We start from the raw sequence: 20,002 nt of genomic DNA on the forward strand, positions 1-20,002 counted from the left end.
CCAAATTCTCAAATATAGACTTTTTCTCATTTTGCTCTCCTACCTGTTCCTAGGAGGTTTCCAAAATTGATTCATGGGTTCAATATTGAAAATATTAAAACACTGACACATTTACTATAAATACCCCCAGAAATACAGAAAATTCTCTGTTCTTCAGATGCTAGATATTTTTTTATGTGAGTTTCCCATTTTGAATATTTGGAATTTTTATGTCTGTAAGAAGATAATAAAACTTATCTGTATTGCCTTACTGATATTTAGTACAACACACCATGAAGGTTCTGTGTTTGGGATTGGGGTCTCTGATGACTTCATGGCTGTGGCATGCTGGTGTCTGAGAAAGTTTCTGTACAAAGCACAGGATGCCTAGTTGTTAGAGCAATGCCCTGCAAGAGGAGGCTCTGTGCTAGAGTCTTATCAGCCTCTACCTTGATCTCAGAAACATAGCTCCCGAGAATAAAGAAACTCTCTTATTGGACAACCACAGTGTTTCACCAAGCTCCCCTACATCTGAACCCATCCATCTAACAGTAACTTTAAATAATGGACTTTCTTGAGAGTTACAAAAAGTTCCTAGAATTGCACATTGCAACTATAGTATGTCACTGAGAAATAAGGGGCATAATATCGCTAACTCTGTAACCTGCCTAATGACACAATGAATAATAATGTACTAATGATGCCAATGACCTAAGGTAACCTATTTATATAAATAAATCTGTCAGTCTTAATAATAACATGGAATTACAGATTTAAGACTTGATCTGATCAGTTACAATTGAAGAAAATAGTTTGAAAACTATGGTAAAAGAATAATATATCTCCTATTTTTAACTAAAAATTCTATAGAGCTAATAAAATCTATTGCCTGAAAAGTTTTAAAAACTTACTAAGATAAAACTGAGAATAGAAAAAAATTAAAATAAATAAATAAAGCTGGCAGCCTGGACAAGGGGTCACTCAGCCATTCTGCCATTGTGCCATTCTGCCTCTGTACCTTGCTTCTGTATCCTTTTGATTTCCTTACAACACACTACATTTTTGATTTGGGGATGTTTCTTTATTATTCAAAGTTAATTTATTTAGAAATTTGGTAATTATCACCTTTATACTTGAAATAATCTAGGATGAATAAAATTATGAATACCATCCTGGTCATATTGGATGAGAATCTTATAATAAAAATGTAAAAAATAGTTTTAATTATATGTTTATAGTGGAAATAAAATTATATGAAATCATTTTAGTAATATATTCAAGTATAGATACTCACAAACACATATTAATATTTTCCTTTTTTAAAATTTTTTATTGTTGGTTGTTCAAAACATTACAAATTTCTTGATATATCATATTTCACACTTTTATTCAAGTGGGTTATGAACTCCCATTTTTACCCCATGTACAGATTGCAGAATTACATCCGTTACACATCCATTGATTTACATATTGCCATACTATTGTCTGTTGTGTTCTGCTGCCTTTCCTATCCTCTACTATCCCCCCTCCCCTCCCCTCCCCTCCCCTCCCATCCCCTCTTCTCTCTCTACCCCCTCTACTGTCATTCATTTCTCCCCCCTTGTATTATTTTTCCCTTTCCCCTCACTTCCTCTTGTATGTACTTTTGTATAACCCTGAGGGTCTCCTTCCATTTCCATGCAATTTCCCTTCTCACTCCCTTTCCCTCCCACCTCTCATCCCTGTTTAATGTTAATCTTCTTCTCCTGCTCTTCGTCCCTACTCTGTTCTTAGTTACTCTCCTTATATCAAAGAAGACATTTGGCATTTGTTTTTTAGGGATTGGCTAGCTTCACTTAGCATAATCTGCTCTAATGCCATCCATTTCCCTGCAAATTCTATGATTTTGTCATTTTTTAATGCAGAGTAATACTCCATTGTGTATAAATGCCACATTTTTTTATCCATTCGTGTATTGAAGGGCATCTAGGTTGGTTCCACAGTCTTGCTATTGTGAATTGTGCTGCTATGAACATCGATGTAGCAGTGTCCCTGTAGCATGCTCTTTTTAGGTCTTTAGGGAAGAGACCGAGAAGGGGAATAGCTGGGTCAAATGGTGGCTCCATTCCCAGCTTTCCAAGAAATCTCCATACTGCTTTCCAAATTGGCTGCACCAATTTGCAGTCCCACCAGCAATGTACAAGTGTACCCTTTTCCCCACATCCTCGCCAGCACTTGTTGTTTGACTTCATAATGGCTGCCAATCTTACTGGAGTGAGATGGTATCTTAGGGTGGTTTTGATTTGCATTTCTCTGACAGCTAGAGATGGTGAGCATTTTTTCATGTACTCATTGATTGACTGTATGTCCTCCTCTGAGAAGTGTCTGTTCAGGTCCTTGGCCCATTTGTTGATTGGGTTGTTTGTTCTCTTATTGTCTAATTTTTTGAGTTCTTTGTATATTCTGGATATTAGGGCTCTATCTGAAGTGTGAGGAGTAAAGATTTGTTCCCAGGGTGTAGGCTCCCTATTTACCTCTCTTATTGTTTCTTTTGGTGAGAAAAAACATTTTAGTTAGTCCCATTTGTTGATTCTAGTTATTAACTTTTGTGCTATGGGTGTCCTATTGAGGAATTTGGAGCCCGACCCCACCGAATGTAGATCGTAGCCAACTTTCTCTTCTATCAGACGGAGTGTCTCTGATTTGATATCAAGATCCTTGATCCATTTTGAATTCACTTTTGTGCATGGCGAGAGAAAGGGATTCAGTTTCATTTTGTTGTATATGGATTTCCAGTTTTCCCAGCACCATTTGTTGAAGATGCTATCCTTCCTCCATTGCATGCTTTTAGCCCCTTTATCAAATATAAGATAGTTGTAGTTTTGTGGATTGGTTTCTGTGTCCTCTATTCTGTACCATTGGTCCACCCGCCTGTTTTGGTACCAGTACCATGCTGTTTTTGTTACTATTACTCTGTAGTATAGTTTGAAGTCTGGTATCGCTATACCCCCTGATTCACACTTCCTGCTTAGCATTGTTTTTGCTATTCTGGGTCTTTTATTTTTCCATATGAATTTCATGATTGCTTTCTCTATTTATACAAGAAATGCCGTTGGGATTTTGATTGGCATTGCATTAAACCTATAGAGAACTTTTGGTAATATCGCCATTTTGATGATGTTAGTTCTGCCTATCCATGAACAGGGTATATTTTTCCATCTTCTAAGATCTTCTTCTATTTCTCTCTTTAGGGTTCTGTAGTTTTCATTGTATAAGTCTTTCACCTCTTTTGTTAGGTTGATTCCCAAGTATTTTATTTTTTTGAAGATATTGTGAATGGAGTGGTTGTCCTCATTTCCATTTCAGAGGATTTGTCGCTGATATACAGGAATGCCTTTGATTTATGCATGTTGATTTTATATCCTGCCACTTTGCTGTATTCATTTATTAGCTCTAATAGTTTCTTTGTAGACCCTTTTGGGTCTGCTAGGTATAGAATCATGTCACCTGCAAATAGTGATAATTTAAGTTCTTCTTTTCCTATTTTTATGCCTTTAATTTCTTTCGTCTGTCTAATTGCTCTGGCCAGTGTTTCGAGAACTATGTTGAACAGAAGTGGAGAGAGAGGGCATCCCTGTCTTGTTCCAGATTTTAGAGGGAATGCCTTCAATTTTTCTCCATTCAGAATGATGCTAGCCTGAGGCTTAGCATAGATTGCTTTTACAATATTGAGGTATGTTCCTGTTATCCCTAGTTTTTCTAGAGTTTTGAACATAAAGGGATGCTGTACTTTGTCGAATGCTTTTTCCGCATCTATCGAGATGATCATATGGTTCTTATTTTTAAGTCTATTGATGTGGTGAATAACATTTATTGATTTCCGTATATTGAACCAGCCTTGCATCCCAGGGATGAATCCTACTTGATCATGGTGCACAATTTTTTTTAATATGTTTTTGTATCCGATTCGCCAGAATTTTATTGAGGATTTTTGCATCTAGGTTCATTAGAGATATTGGTCTGTAGTTTTCTTTCTTTGAAGTGTCTTTGTCTGGTTTAGGTATCAGGGTGATGTTGGCCTCATAGAATGAATTTGGAAGTTCTCCCTCTTTTTCTATTTCCTGAAGTAGCTTGAAAAGTATTGGTATTAGTTCCTCTTTAAAGGTTTTGTAAAACTCTACTGTATACCCATCCAGTCCTGGGCTTTTCTTAGTTGGTAGTCTTTTGATGGTTTCTTCTATTTCCTCAATTGATACTGGTCTGTTTAGGTTGTCTATATCCTCCTGACTCAATCTGGGCAGATCATATGACTTAAGAAATTTATCTATGCCTTCACTATCTTCTAATTTATTGGAGTATAAGGATTCAAAATAATTTTTTGTATATCTTTTGTATTTCTGAAGTGTCTGTTGTGATATTGCCTTTTTCATCCCGTATGCTAGTAATTTGAGTTCTCTCTCTTCTTCTCTTCGCTAGCATGGCTAAGGGTCTGTCGATTTTGTTTATTTTTTCAAAGAACCAACTTTTAGTTTTGTCAATTTTTTCAATTGTTTCTTTTGTTTCGATTTCATTAATTTCAGCTCTGATTTTCATTATTTCTTGCCTTCTACTTCTTTTGCTGTTGTTTTGCTCTTCTTTTTCAAGGATTTTGAGATGAAGTATGAGATCATTTATTTGTTGGTTTTTTCTTTTTTTAAGGAATGAACTCCAAGAAATGCATTTTCCTCTTAGAACTGCTTTCAATATGTTCCATAGATTCCGATATGTTGTGTCTGTGTTTTCATTTATCTCTAAGAATTTTTTAATATCCTCCTTGATGTCTTCTATAACCCATTGATCATTCAGTAACCTATTGTTCATTCTCCAAGTGATGTATGCTTTTTCCTTCCTTCTTTTATCATTGATTTTCAGTTTCATTCCATTATGATCAGATAAGATGCATGGTATTATCTCTACTCCTTTATATTGTCTAAGAGTTGCCCTGTGACATAATATATGATCTATTTTTGAGAAGGATCCATGTGCTGCTGAGAAAAAAGTGTAACTGCTTGATGTTGGGTGGTATATTCTATATATGTCAATTAAGTCTAGGTTAATTGTGTTATTGAGTTCTATAGTTTCCTTATTCAACTTTTGTTTGGAAGATCTGTCCAGTGGCGAGAGAGGTGTGTTGAAGTCTCCCATGATTATTGTATAGTGGTCTATTAGACTCTTGAACTTGAGAAGAGTTTGTTTGATGAACATAGCTGCACCATTGTTTGGGGCATATATATTTATGATTGTTATGTCTTGTTGGTGTATGGTTCCCTTAAGCAGTATGTAGTGTCCCTCTTTATCCCTTTTGATTAACTTTGGCTTGAAATCTATTTCATTTGATATGAGTATGGACACTCCTGCTTGTTTCCGAAGTCCATATGAGTGATATGATTTTTCCCAACCTTTCACCTTCAGCCTATGTATGTCTTTTCCTATCAAATGCGTCTCCTGTAGGCAGCATATTGTTGGGTCTTGTTTTGTGATCCATTCTACCAGCCTGTGTCTCTTAATTGGTGAGTTTAAGCCATTAACATTTAGGGTTATTATTGAGATATGGGTTGTTCTTCCAGCCATATTTGTTTATTTCTGTTACTAAACTTGGTTTGTTTTCCTCTTTGATTATTCCCCCCCCCCTTTACTATCCTACCTCCCACTGTTGGTTTTCATTATTATTTTCCATTTCCTCTTCCTGTAATGTTTTGCCGAGGATGTTTTGAAGAGATGGTTTTCTAGCTGCAAATTCTTTAAACTTTTGTTTATCGTGGAAGGTTTTAATTTCATCTTCCATCCTGAAGCTTAATTTCGCTGAATACACAATTCTTGGTTGGAACCCATTTTCTTTCAGTGTTTGAAATATGTTATTCCAGGATCTTGTAGCTTTCAGAGTCTGTGTTGAAAGATCAGCTGTTATCCTGATTGGCTTACCCCTAAATGTAATCTGCTTCCTTTCTCTTGTAGCTTTTAAAATTCTCTCCTTATTCTGTATGTTGGGCATCTTTATTACAATGTGTCTAGGTGTGGATCTCTTATGATTTTGCACATTCGGCGTCCTGTAGGCTTCTAGGATTTGGGATTCTGTCTCATTCTTCAAGTCTGGGAAGTGTTCTCGTATTATTTCATTGAATAGATTGCTCATTCCTTTGGTTTGGAGTTCTGTACCTTCCTGTATTCCAATGACTCTTAAGTTTGGTCTCTTAATGTTATCCCATATTTCTTGGATGTTCTGCTCATGGTTTCTTAACAGTCTTGCTGACCTGTCTATGTTCTTTTCAAGTTGAAATACTTTGTCTTCATTGTCTGATGTTCTATCTTCTAAGTGTTCTACTCTGTTGGTAGTATTCTCCATTGAGTTTTTAAGTTGGTTTATTGCTTCCTGCATTTCTAGGATTTCTGTTTGTTTGTTTCTTATAACCTCTATCTCCCTGTATAGTTGATCCTTTGCTTCCTGGATTTGTTTGTGTAATTCATTGTCGAAGTGATCTTTCATTGTCTGATTTTGCTGTCTAATGTCTTCCTTGATACTCCAGATCATCTGAAGCATGTATATCCTGAATTCTTTATCTGACATTCCATCTGCTGCAGCTGTTACCTCTTCTAAAGTTGAGTTGACCTGCATTGCTTGTGGTCCTTTCTTTCCTTGTCTTTTCATACTGCTTGTGTTTCTTTGTGCTTGGTGAAACTGTTGTGTTTTTGAAAATTTTTTTTCCCCTATATATTTATATTGTTCTTGTATAGTTGAAAAGTCTCCCTTGCAGGGTCGGGCGGCAGTCTGCCTACCTTGCAGGCGCGTGCGGTGGCTCTGCTCTCTCCTTACTCCAATTGGGGTGTCGTGACTACCCCGCTGGCAGGTCACTGGGCCTGTTCCGGGCGCGGGAGGCAGCTCTGTTCTGCCCCACTCCAATTGGGGTGACGAGTGTAACACGCCGGCAGGCCACCGGGTCTGATCCGCTGGTCGGTTGCAGGTCTGCCTATCCTGCAGGCGTGGGCGGCGGCTCTGCTCTGCCCCTACTCCAAATGGGGTGACGTGTCTGTCGCACTGGCAGGCCACTGGGCCTGTCCCGCTGGTCGGTCGCAGGTCTGCCCACCTTTCAGGCACGGGTGGTTTCTCTGTTCTGCCCGTACTCCAATTGGGGTGTCATGACTACCCCGCCGGCAGGTCGCTGGGCCTGTTCCTGGCCCGGGCGGCGACTCTACTCTGCCCCTACTCCAATTGGGGTGACGTGTGTACCACGCCGGCAGGCTCCTGGGCCTGATCCTCCGGTCTGTCGCAGGTCTGCCTACCTTGCAGGCGCGGGCGGCAGCTCTACCCTGCCCCTCCTACCACGCCTGCGGACCGCTGTGCCTGATCTGCAGGTTGGTCGCAGGTCTGCTCACCCTGCGGGCACGGGTGGCGGTTCCGCTCCGCCCCCACTCCAATTGGGGTCACGTGACCACCACACCGGTGGGGCCTGACCGGGCACGGGCGAAGGCTCTGCTCTGCCCCTACTCCAGTTGGGGTGACGTGTGTACCACGCTGGCAGGCCGCTGGGCCTGACCCGCCAGTCTGTCACAGGTCTGCTTACCTTGCAGGCGCGGGTGGCGGCTCTGCCTTGCCCCTCCTACCACGCCCTTGTACCACTGGGTCGCGGGTCTGCCACCTTGCGGGCACGGTTGGCGGCTCCGCTCTGCCCCCTCTCCAATTGGGGTCATGCGATCACCATGCCGGAGTGCCACTGGGCCTGCTCAGGGCGCGGGCGGCGGCCCGGCTCCTCCCCTCTGGCTCGACGACAAATCGAGAGAGACACGGGTGTCTGTGCCTCACCCTCCCTACCAGGAGACCAACTGTTTCTGTCGCCACTGGTATTGATGAAGTTCTCTCCTCTGCCGCTTTCTGATGACATCAGATCTCTGCCATGTTGGTATCCTTTGAGAATGGCAGCATTGCGTTCCCTTTGCCGGGTAACCAAAGCAACGGGTGAGTCCTGACCGGCCCTCAGCAGGACCTGGACCGAGAAGCAGTTTCCGCGGGCTCCTTAGCCCTGGGCCAGGGCAGTTCTCGGAGCTGGAACTCGGCCGCTCTGTGCTCGGTGTATGCTCTGATAAGTGCAGGCTCCAATAAGCACTCAGGCACTGAGCCTGAGTAATCTGTCTGCAAGCCGCAGGCGAATGGCAGCCTGAAATTACCTGTTCTATGGCTGAATGAGCTGCTGACAGTCGAAAACAGGGATGGTGACGTCAGCTCTCCAAGATGGTGGCTGCTGGCCTCCTCTGTGGTCTGACCGGTGCGGAGAACCGAAATGGACCGCTTCCTTCCCGTGTCTCGAACCCAGAATTCAGCACTGAGTACGGTGCTTGCACAGCTGGCAGAAACTGCAGCGCTGTTAATATTTTCCTTTTGAAGCTGCCTATATAAACTCCTGTTGGCCAGTCCTACTCTAACAACTCTCTATTTTCAAAGATTAAATTAAAGGAACTGAAAACTTGTTCAGTGTGTGGCAATCATAAAAACTTAAATTTCTTGTAAAGATAGTAAAAGAGTTATCACTATATTGAAATAGAAAGCATGTGCTCATCAGCATGTTTTCTGGTATAAAGAATGTTATAGGTTTATACTAAGAAATCTCGATTATGTTTTTTTTAAATATTGTTTTTTACTTTTTATTTCTTTGTTTCTTGGTACTAGGGATTGACCAAGGGCACATAATCACTGAGCCACATCCCTATTCCTTTTTCATATTTTATTTAAAGAAAGGTCTCACTAAGTTGCTTTAGGGCTTCATTAAGTTTCTGAGGCTGGCTTTGAACTCATGATCTGCTTGCCACAGCCACCCAAGCCACTACTGGGATTACAGGAGTGGACCACTGCATCTGGCTCTGAAATATTTTAAAAATTTAAATATGATATCATCTTGGGTGGCAAGACTGAGGAGTTTAAGAATTTACATACAATATTATAAAAGTTACTATAAGATATATTTTTTAAATTTTTAAAAATAAAAGTACACATAATTATATAAACACAGCATGATATTTTTAGATACAAACATAGTCAAATGATTACTATAGATAATCAATTTGACATATTTATCCTCTCAGAAAATTACCCTTTTTATAGTAAGAGCACTTAAAATTTGTACTATAAGACAGTTTCTAATATGTAATATAATATTAATTATTGCCTCCATACTGTATTTACCTTTCAATCTGCATCTTGCCCCTTTATTACACTCCATTTTCTATTGTTCTAGTGTCAAATTTCCATGCATTTGACTTTTTAAAAGAATTCTTCATTTTACAGACCACACCATATTATTCTTTCTCTATGTGCCTTATTTCAGTTAGCATAATATTTTCCTATTTCTTTCATGTTGTCTCAAATGGTAAGATCTTCTTTTGAAAAGCTGGGGAATATATCATATCACACATACAACAATTAATTTACCTAGTCATCTGTCAATGCATATTTAAAACGTCTCCATATCTTAGTTAATATGAGAAATATTACAACAAATATGGGAGGGTGGATGCATTTGTGAGTTGTTGATTCCATTTCTTTTGTGTATATACCTAAAACAGAAGTTGTTCTGTCATGTGGTAGTGACATGGCTCCCTGGATTCCAAGTCATGCAGCTGGCCTACTGATCCCTAACAAGAAGTGGCAACAGAGCCGGGAACAGCAGAGTGACAGTCCAGATAGTTTGGAGCTTGGAGGACAAGCATGGCCTGCTGCCGCAGGGAACCCACAAAGCAGGTCTCTTAGTCCTGAAGCACTGTGAGCCAACGTGCTGCGACTTGTCATTCTTCATCAGCCCCAAGGCATGGGAATGATAGTCATGCCTACTGCTGAAGTCCAGCCACAGTAGTGCTACAGTGTGGGAGGCCATCCTCACACGTGATTTGAGTTATCTCCCTGGCTGTGTGACAGGCCTTAGACACAGCTGTTTCAGAGCTTTCCCCACCCTTCTCCAGGTCCAAGGGCTTTTCCGTGCAGAGGCGTGTCTGGCCACTGCCCTGAAGACCCAATCGTTGCCCCTGACCTTGGGATGCTGACCCCCTTAACCTTCATTGTATGGAATTTTCCGTGGAATTTTTGTTCACCAATAAAGTCCATTCCCAGGCGTGTTCTCTCTCTCTCTCTCTCTCTCTCTCTCTCTCTCTCTCTCTCTCTCTCTCTCTCTCTCTCTCTTCAGTAAACCTCGCTACTGCATTAGGTAGCTGGAGGCGGGAGCTAGGAGAAGCCATCCTGGAGTTGGTTTTAAAGGTAATAAGAGTCTTGTCTCTTTAATTTAGAACTCCCTAGCATTTTGCTCATGGTTGAACCTTCTTTAATGAAGCCAGCGCTGGTCGCTGGACAGACTACAGCCTAGAGTGTGGAAGCATATAGCATCCTATAACCTCAACCTGCCACTTCCTGACCTGCAATGAGAAGATGGAAGTGGGGAAGGCCTGAATGAAAGTTGGAACTCAAGAGTTTACCAATATCGTTAGTATTTGCACACTCTGATAGAGAATACCAGCTATCGGGTTCTCTCTTGTATTGCAAGAGTTCTGTTCCTCTTTCTATTCTTCAATAAATTTATCCTATGCTTACAGTCACTCATCCTGGGTTCTGGATTTTATTCTTCAAATTGATTTCATGAGACAAGAATCCAGAAAAAAGAGGAAATTGATTGTGAGCTTCTGGAATCCACTACAACCCTGGAGGGCATCAGCTAACCATTAAGAGTGACAATACTTCTTAGGTTGTGAGGTCTGCAGCCTTGCACAGATCCCACCTACAAGCAGAAGCACTGAAACTCAACTCTCACCTGTCAGTAGTTGGAAATCAAGTTTCATCTCAAAACTAGGTTTTAATAGTTTTATTTTTTTTTTTTATAGACTCGCCTTACTGTTTGGGTTTACTAAGTTACATTCCCATATATACAGGAATTCCTATTTCTGCCATCCTCCTCAAAACTAGCAATCACTTATCTTTTTTATAATAACCATCCAACATTTATGAGGTGATTTATCTCATTATAATATTGGTTTGCTTTTTTCTGCTATTAACTATGTTACAGACATTTTAACATGTCTAATGGCCTTTGTATGTCTTTTTGAGCAATATCTCTTACATTTTTAAAATCCAAGATCTACTGTTTCATTCTTTCAACTGTCTTTTTTTAGCCTCTTAGTTTTGTTTAATGATCACAATTTTCTCTATTACCAATCTAAAAATTTTAAAAATTACTTCACATGTGTAAGTAGTTTTCCTCCTCTTCATATTCTCTGTTCCCTAACAAGCTATTTATTATTCTTTTGTTTGTTTGGGTCATAAATGTTCACGTTAAAAACTATTTGTATATGTCTAGATAGACTTGTTTACTTTCATGTATAAGATCAAGAGACTAAAATTTGACTGGAATCTCTGAGAACATAAACAGTTTCTTTTTTAAACTTTTAAATTTATGTTTAATTAACAAATAAAATTTGTAAATAATAATCACTTATAAACAGTTACTTTGAAATATGTATACATGTGGAAAATCTAAATAGAGCTAATTAGAATATGCATTACTTCACATACTTACCATTCTTTTATGTTGTGAGAAAAGATAAAATCTTTATTGTGACTTTAACTCTGGGATATTCTTGCTGGAATGCTTTGTTGTTAATTGATCTCAGTATCAGTGGCCTTTCTCATTGGAGTGATAAGAAGAATCCTCTAATCTCCTGCCTGGAGAGGAAAGTAGAGTGTGGTGTTGGAAGGAAAAAAAATGGGACTATTACCGTTTAGAAGGAACACAATATTTTTTTTATAGGAGAGTACATTCCACAGAACCAATGTCAGGTTTTCTGTCAAAAAGAAAGACAGTCTAATAACTGTTTGGAATGGGGAAGCAAATGCTAATACATATTTCTTTTCTCTTAGTGTCATTTTATTCACATATTTTATAATTTTGCCTTTAAAATACTCAAAAGCATAAAAGTTATACACACAAATGAGATAAAATATAAGGTTCAATACATGTTTAAATTGCATAATATTTAAATTAGGTTAAACATATATATCTCCTCAAATATTTTCATTTATTTGCAGTGAAAACCTTGAAAATCTTTTTTTCTAGTGTTTTCAATGTATAGTGCATAATTAGATATAGAAAACATAATGTGCTATAGTACCACAGAAATTCTGGCTCCTATCTAACTGTAATTAAGTATACATTGATAAAAACTTCTCTGTCCCTTTTAGTCCCTTACCATACCCATCCACTAGTAACCATCATACTACTCTCAATTTCTATGAGATCAATTTCTTAGATTTCACATATAAGTGAGATTATTCAGTATTTTTATCTCTGCCTGACTTATTTCATTTAGCATAATGATCTCCAGTTCCATTTGTTTTGTCACAAATTATAACATTTATTATTTTTATGGCTGAATAATATTCTACTGTGCATATGAACACCATTTCCTTATACATTTATCAGTTGGTGAACATTTTAGGTTGTTTTCATTTCTTAGCTATTGTGAATCATCCTGCAATCAACATGAAAGTAGCAATGTCTCTTCAATAGACTGATTTAATTTCCTTTAAGATATATTCCTTTAATATAATTTCCTTTAGATATATACCTAGTAGTAGGATTGCTGGATCATGCAGTAGTTCTACTTTTACTTTTTTAGGAATCTCTGTAATGTTTCCAATATGGCTGTACTAATTTACATTTCCACAACAGTATGTGATGATTTTCTTCTTCACATCCTCACCACCACTTGTTATCTTAAGTCTTCTTGATATTAGTAATTCTTACACTAAGGGAAAAAAAGAATGTTTTGTTGGTAATTGATCTCAGTACCTGTGGCCTTTCGTATTGGAGTGATAAGAAGACTCCTCTAATCTCCTCTAATCTATGGTGAGATGATATTGTGGTTTTTCACTTGCATTTCCCTGATGATTTGTGATAATAAGCACCTTCACATGTACATTTTGACTATTTTTATCTTCATTTGAGAAGTTTCTATTTAGAAATATTTCCTATTTTTGTTTATTAGTTATTGAGATGGTGAATTTTGTTATACATTTTGGATATCAATCCCTTGTCACATATATACATTGTAAAAACTTTTAGCAATTGTGTAGTTTTTCTCTGAATTTCATTGAGTATTTAATTTATTGTGCAGAAGCCCATTAGTTTAGTTTGCTGTAATCTTTGTCAAAGTTTTCTTTCATGTACTGTGCTTTTGGGTTACTGTCCAAAAAAACCCTTACACATTCCAACATCCTGAAGAATTCTTCTATTTTGTTCAGGAAATTTCATAGTTCCAGGCCTTGTTTTCTTCCCTTTAAACATCTATGTTAGAATATTGAAACATTTCTCTGCATTTTCTTCAAGATTATTGAGTTTCTTTCCAACATCTGTTCTAAATTCTCCATCTGAGAGTTCTCTTGTACTGATTCCTGCCTGCTCAATATCTGGTACTTTATTTTGACTACTATGTGAGGTCATGGTTCCCTGAAAGCTTTTAATGTTTGTTGACATGTGACATTGTCTGAAAATTTAAGAATCAGGTATTTATTCTAGTCTTCAAAATCTGGCTTTGTTTATGCTGGTCTTCCCCCAAATCCTAAGCAAACTGCTTCTTTTTTTTAACCTGGAGTAGCTTTCCCCTTTCATTTAACAGAAAGTTGTGTACATATATAAAGTGTACAATGTGATGTTTGAAATATTTAAATATTGTGAAATGGATAAATAAAGCTATTTTATGTATCCATTATTTCAAATGCTTCTATATTTTTGGAAAGCACACTTAAAATCTACTCTCAATAATTTTCAAGTGTATAATACATGATTATTGACTACAGTCAACATGTTACATAATATAGCTACTGAACTTGTTACTTTAAGCTAGATAAAGTTTCATATTTTCTAGTGCAACAATTAATTCAGAGATAACCAAACCAGTTGATGAGGAGATGAAGAAAAGACAGCAAAGACACAGAATAAAAGCTGTGACCATGTAAGGAATCAAGCCCTGGTAAGTCTTGACTAACCTAGAGCTAGCCCAGCAAGTTTATTACATGGGTTTTTATCATCAGAAAGTTATTTGTGAGAAGGTTTTAGCAAAGCAGGCAGTCTGAAGGACACAATGAAACTTGTAAGACATGAGTCCATCTTGTTATGCTCAGAATTTTCTACCCCCCCGGCACTGAGGTCTGAATCCAAGGTTGTGACTGCTAGAGCCGCACACCTTCGCATGTAGCCACCCATGGCTGGTGTTAACATAGCAACTGGGGCATCATGACCTGCACCTTGCACAAGCAGCTCCCAGCACAAACACAATCATAAGGGAATCAGAGACCAGGTTTAAGTCACCACTCTCCACAGTTTCATATTCTTTTACAAATTTCTACCTAATCCCTTTCTCATCTCTTGCCCCTGGCAACCACCATTTACCCTCTGGTGAAATTAAATCAACTGTTTTAGATTTCAAATATGGTGATATCATGTGGCATTTTCTGTCTGTACCTAAATTATTTTATTTCACATAATTTCCTCCAGTTGTATCCATGTTGTCACAACTGACATGTTTCCTTCGTTTTTAATGTCAGAATAGTATATGCATATATATATATATATATATATATATATATATATATATATATATGTTTATATTTATTATATATTTATCTGTTTATATTTTCATTATATTTATATTGTATTATTATATTTATCCATTTATTATTATATTTATCTGTTTATTAATGGGAAAATTAGTTTGAATCGACATCTTGGCTATTATAAATAATTCTACAGTGATCATGGGAGTGCAGATGTTTCTTTGACATACTGATTTCAGTTTCTTTGGATATTTACCTGGAAGTGAGATTACTGGATTTTATGGTAGTTTTGTTTTTAATTTTTGGCAAACACTCCATAACATTTTCCATAATGACTATGCTAATTTACATCCTCTCCAATACCTCTGTCCATTTGTTATTAATCCATTATCTAAACTATGGTTTGCAAAGGTTCTCTCCCATTTCTTTGGTTCTCTTTTCACTTTGTTGATTGCCCATTTTTCTGTGCAGAAAGTTTTAGGTACATATAGTAACATTTTTTAATTTTTTTCATATCCTATGCTTTAGGTATCATATGCATGAATACATTGCCAAGAGCCATGCCCATAAACATTCTCCCATTAAATTTTTATTATGGATTATAGCACTTTAGGGTTTTAGGTTTAAGTCTGTAATCAATATTCAGTTGATCTTTGTATATGTGGAAGAAAAACAAAAGTCTGATTTCATTCTTTTAGCATGTGAATATCCAGTTTTTCCAATACCATTTGTTGAAGAGACAACTCTTTCCCCCATTGTTTATTTATGGCATTCTTGTCAAAGATAAATTGACCAAATATGTATGGATTTATTTCTGGTCTCTCTGTTTTGTTTCATTTGTATCTACCCATTTTTCTTTATGCTGGTACCATTTTTTAAATACTGTAGGTACTTCAAGATTTTAGTTCTCAATTGTTTTGACTAAGAGATTTATGTGATTCCATTTGAATTTTAGCATCATTTTTTCTATTACTATAAAACATCTTTTGAATTTTGTTAGAGATTTTAATGAACCTATAGATCACTTTAGACAGTATAAATATTTTAATATTATTGATTCTTTTTACATGGTATTCATGCAATATTATTATATACCTATAATTGTGTAATGATAGTACATTGAAGTTAATTAACATATCCATGTTAAATTTTTGTGTGTGGGGGGGTCAAAACACTTGATTTCAACTCTCCTAGAAAATTTCATGTATATAATACATTATTATACACCATGTTGTCTATTAGTTTTCTTATACTTATTCTCCTTATAAATAAAAGTATCTCCATAACTGCATCCCTTGAAATCATCATTCTTCTATTTGTCACTATATGTTTGACTATTTAAACAAATCTTTCATATGTGAATGAGATCACATAGTATGTCTTTCTATGTCTGGCTTATTTTCACATAGCTTTTCAGGATGCTGAGGCAGGAGAATTGCAAGTTTGAGGCTAGCTTTTGCAACTTAGTGAGATCCTGCCTCAAAATTAAAAAAAATAAAAAATAAAAAAGGCTGGGATTATACATCAGTGGTACCGCATCCCTGTGTTCAATCTATGTTGCTGCAAAAAGAAAAAATAGTGATTTTATTTCCTTTTGCTATATATCCTTAAGTGGAATTACTGTATCATATAGTAGTTTTAGTTTTAATTTTTTTAGGAATTACCATATTGTTTTCCGTAATGACTGTTTCCCACTCACAGAGTACAATCTCTTCTTCTCCATATTCTCACCAAATTGTTATCTTTTTCAAATTTTATACTAACCATACTAACAATTGATAGGTGATGTCTCATTGGTTTTGAACTGAATTTTTGTGATGAATTAATGGTGAGCATCTTTTCATATAACTGTTTGCTGCTTGTATGTCTTCTTTGAAGAAATATGTATTCAGGCCCTTTGCTTGTTGTTTTAGTCAGTTTTTTTTTTTTTTTTTTTGCTGCTGTGAGCAAAGGACCTGATAAGAACAGTTTTAAAGAGAAAATTTTTATTTGGGACTCATGATTTCAAAGGTCTCAGTCATAGACAGTTGGCTTTATACCTCATGGCTCCAGGTAAGGCAGAACATCGTGGCTGAAAAGTGTAGTGAAGGGAAGCTGCTCACATGATGATCAGGAAGCAGAGAGAGACACCACTGGCAATATAAAAATATATATACCACAAAGGCATACCCCCAAAGTCCACCTTACCCAACCACACCTTGTCATTGCCCAATGGGTTGAAGAACAATGTTATCATGGTGGCCAGAATGGCAATTATGCATGGGCTCAGCAACATGGACTTCCCCTCACCTAGGCTGATCTGGCTACAGCCACTGTCAATTGCCCAATTTACCAGCAACAGAGACTGACCCTAAGCCCTCAATATGGCATCATTCCCTTGGGAGATCAGCCAGCGATCTGGTGACAGGTTAGTTATATTGGACCACTATCACCATGAAAGTGGCAGCAGTTTGTCCTTACTGGAATAGATACTTATTCTGGGTATGGATTTGCCTTATGTGCACATAATCCTTCAGCCAAAACCACCATCCACTGACTTACAGAATGTCTTATCCATCATCATGTTATTCCGCACAGCATTGCTTCTGACCAAGGAACTCACTTCACAGCAAAAGAAGTGTGGTGATGGGCTCATACTTATGAGATTCACTGATCTTACCATGTTCCCCACCATCCTGAAGCAGCTGGTTTGATAGAACTGTGGAATGGACTTTCAAAGATAGTTTCAGCACCAGCTAGGGGGTACCTTGCAGGGCTGCTGCAAGATTCTCTAGAAAGCTGTAAATACTCTAAATAAGCACTCAATATGTGGTACTGTGTCTTCTTTTGCTAGGATCCGTGGTCCAGGATCAAGGGATGGAGAAAGCAATGGAACCAATCACCATTTCCCTAGTGACTCACTAGAAAAGTTTTTGCTTACTGTCTCCTCAAACTTATGCTCTGCTGCCTAGAAGTCTTAGTTCCAAAGGGACTGAAACAAGGATCCACTTCTTTCCAGCAACCAACATGTGATCACTATTATTCCTCCAGCTGCCATAGTAAACCAGGTTTCTCTAGCTACTGATATCCACAGGCATTGTGTCACTCTGGAGGAAGAGCTGTGCCTGTCAGCCAATCAGAATCCCTTGACCTAAGTTTTAGCATGATAGATAATGAAATGATTAGATCATGACCACCATGTCAGCATGACCATCATGACCACCATGACCACCATGACACCTCACTGCAATAAAGGCAGGTGCTAGATGTTAGAATAACTTTCAGTGCAGCTAGCAGGTGTCAGCAGCCCAGAAGTGCTTGAAATACCCCTGTTTGTTCAGGCCTGACTGGAGCGCCTGCAGGATGGGGTGAAACAACATCCTCAGCACTTGTGGTTAACATTGCCAAACTATCGTGCCAGAACACCTAGAGTCAGGGGCTTCAGAGCATGAAATCCCTGACTCAGTAAGCCCCCTCCCTTAGGGACAAAGGCCCTTCCAGATTGCTTTCCACCATGACAGCAATATTTAGAGTTTCCTCACAGTGCAGTTACATTAGGCAGAAAATAGTTGGCTTATGGATATTATCTTGCTTATGTATGATTGACAGGCATGCCCCACTTGAACCCTATAACAGTTGTATGCATTCCAAAAATAAACTGAGCTATTGGATGTCAACTGAGGTTTGTCACCATCCAGTTTTCTCACCAGCTCCAGGAGTCTGTGTGTTGATTCTGCATGTCTACCCCCTGCGACTGAGGCAGCAGAGTGACTAATTGACCATACCAGTGACAGGAACATATGCAGCTAGCAACCTCAGAAGACTTTATTATAAAAAATTGGTTTTGGTTTTCATGAAAAGTTTTCCTCTTTATTTCTCATTCCAATCTTTATGGTTTATTTTTAGGCCTTCATTCACCACCCAATTTTGTACTCAGAAAATTACTAATACTCTAAATACACAAAGCAAGGGAAAAAAGAGTGATTCTACCAATATAACATATCCAATTTATAATTCAGAATTAAGAACATTTGTCATCAATCATTTGGTTATAACAGAACATAAAAAATTATGATACTTTTGTGATTTAAATTTTTAAATACATGTTTTATAATTAATAAAACAAATATATAAAATAGAATTTCAGCTAGTGATGGTGGTGCAGGACTATAATCCTAGTGAATGGGGAGGCTGAAGCAGGAGGATCACTACTTCGACTCCAGCCTCAGTAACTTAGCAAGTTTCTGTTTCAAATTTTGGAAAAAAAAAATTAAATAAAATTAAAAGAGCTGGGGGTGTAGTTCAGGGGTAAAGCTTCTCTGGTTTCAATCCCCAATCCCAAATAAAATAAAATTAAAATTAACTGCAAATGCATATTTTATATATGTGTCTCAAGAGTATGTGCTATGATAAATACACAAAGAAATCAATTTGCCATAACTTATTTAATTTATCAGAAAAAAATATTACTTAGGCAAAATTGGAAAGAGTAATTTAATTTTAGTCTTTCAGATTAGAGTGATAAATTCAGTGAAACTAGTTACACTTTTGTTTACCTCCTCAGGATAGTTTCTATTATTGAAAGTTTTAACACATTAAGTGTACAAATTAATGAGATCTATATTTATTTCCATACATGCATATAATTGTGCATCAATCATGTTCATCCACCCATCTTTTATCATTGATTCCTTATTTTCCTGTTCTCCTCTTTTCCTCTTTCCAGCACCTTTTCCAGCCCCTATGAATCCCTCTTTGTCTTTCAAGTCTTTTTTTTTTTTTTTAGTTTCCAAATATGAAAGAAAACATGTGATACTTGAATTTCTGTATCTGGCTTATTTTGCTTCACATGGGTTCCTTCAGTTTAATTATTTTTCCTGTAAATGAAAGAATGCTTTTGTTTATTGTTGTATAATAAGGTATTATATATATCATATTTTCTTTATCCTTTCATAGGTTGATAAGAACCTAGGCTGATTTCATATCTTGACTATTATGAATAGTACCACAATAAACACAAGTATGAAGTATTTCTATATTATTCTTTCTTTCTTCTTTCTTTTTTGAGAGTAAAGTAACATGATTTCTTAAAGCTACTTAAGGAGAAGAGGACCCATGAGAGGTATTCTCTGACATTAATTCTCTGGTATATATTCTGAGGAGTGATATAGCTGAACTGTATAATAGTTTTATTTTTAGATTTTTGAGGAACCTGTGTAATGTTTTAGAGTGTCTATACTAATTTACATTCCAATGAATAGTGTATAAAGGTTTGCTGTCTCCACATCCCTGTCAGAACTTGTTATTTTTAGTATTATTAATTTTTTTTATTTGTAGTTGGACACAAAACCTTTATTTATTTATTTATTTTTATATGGGGCTAGGTGAAACCTCTACTGCTGAGCTACAACCCCAGCCCATATTATTATTTTTTTATATTAGCCA

The sequence above is a fragment of the Marmota flaviventris genome, chromosome X, assembly GCF_047511675.1.
Source record: "Marmota flaviventris isolate mMarFla1 chromosome X, mMarFla1.hap1, whole genome shotgun sequence".
Taxonomy (NCBI): Eukaryota; Metazoa; Chordata; class Mammalia; order Rodentia; family Sciuridae; genus Marmota; species Marmota flaviventris.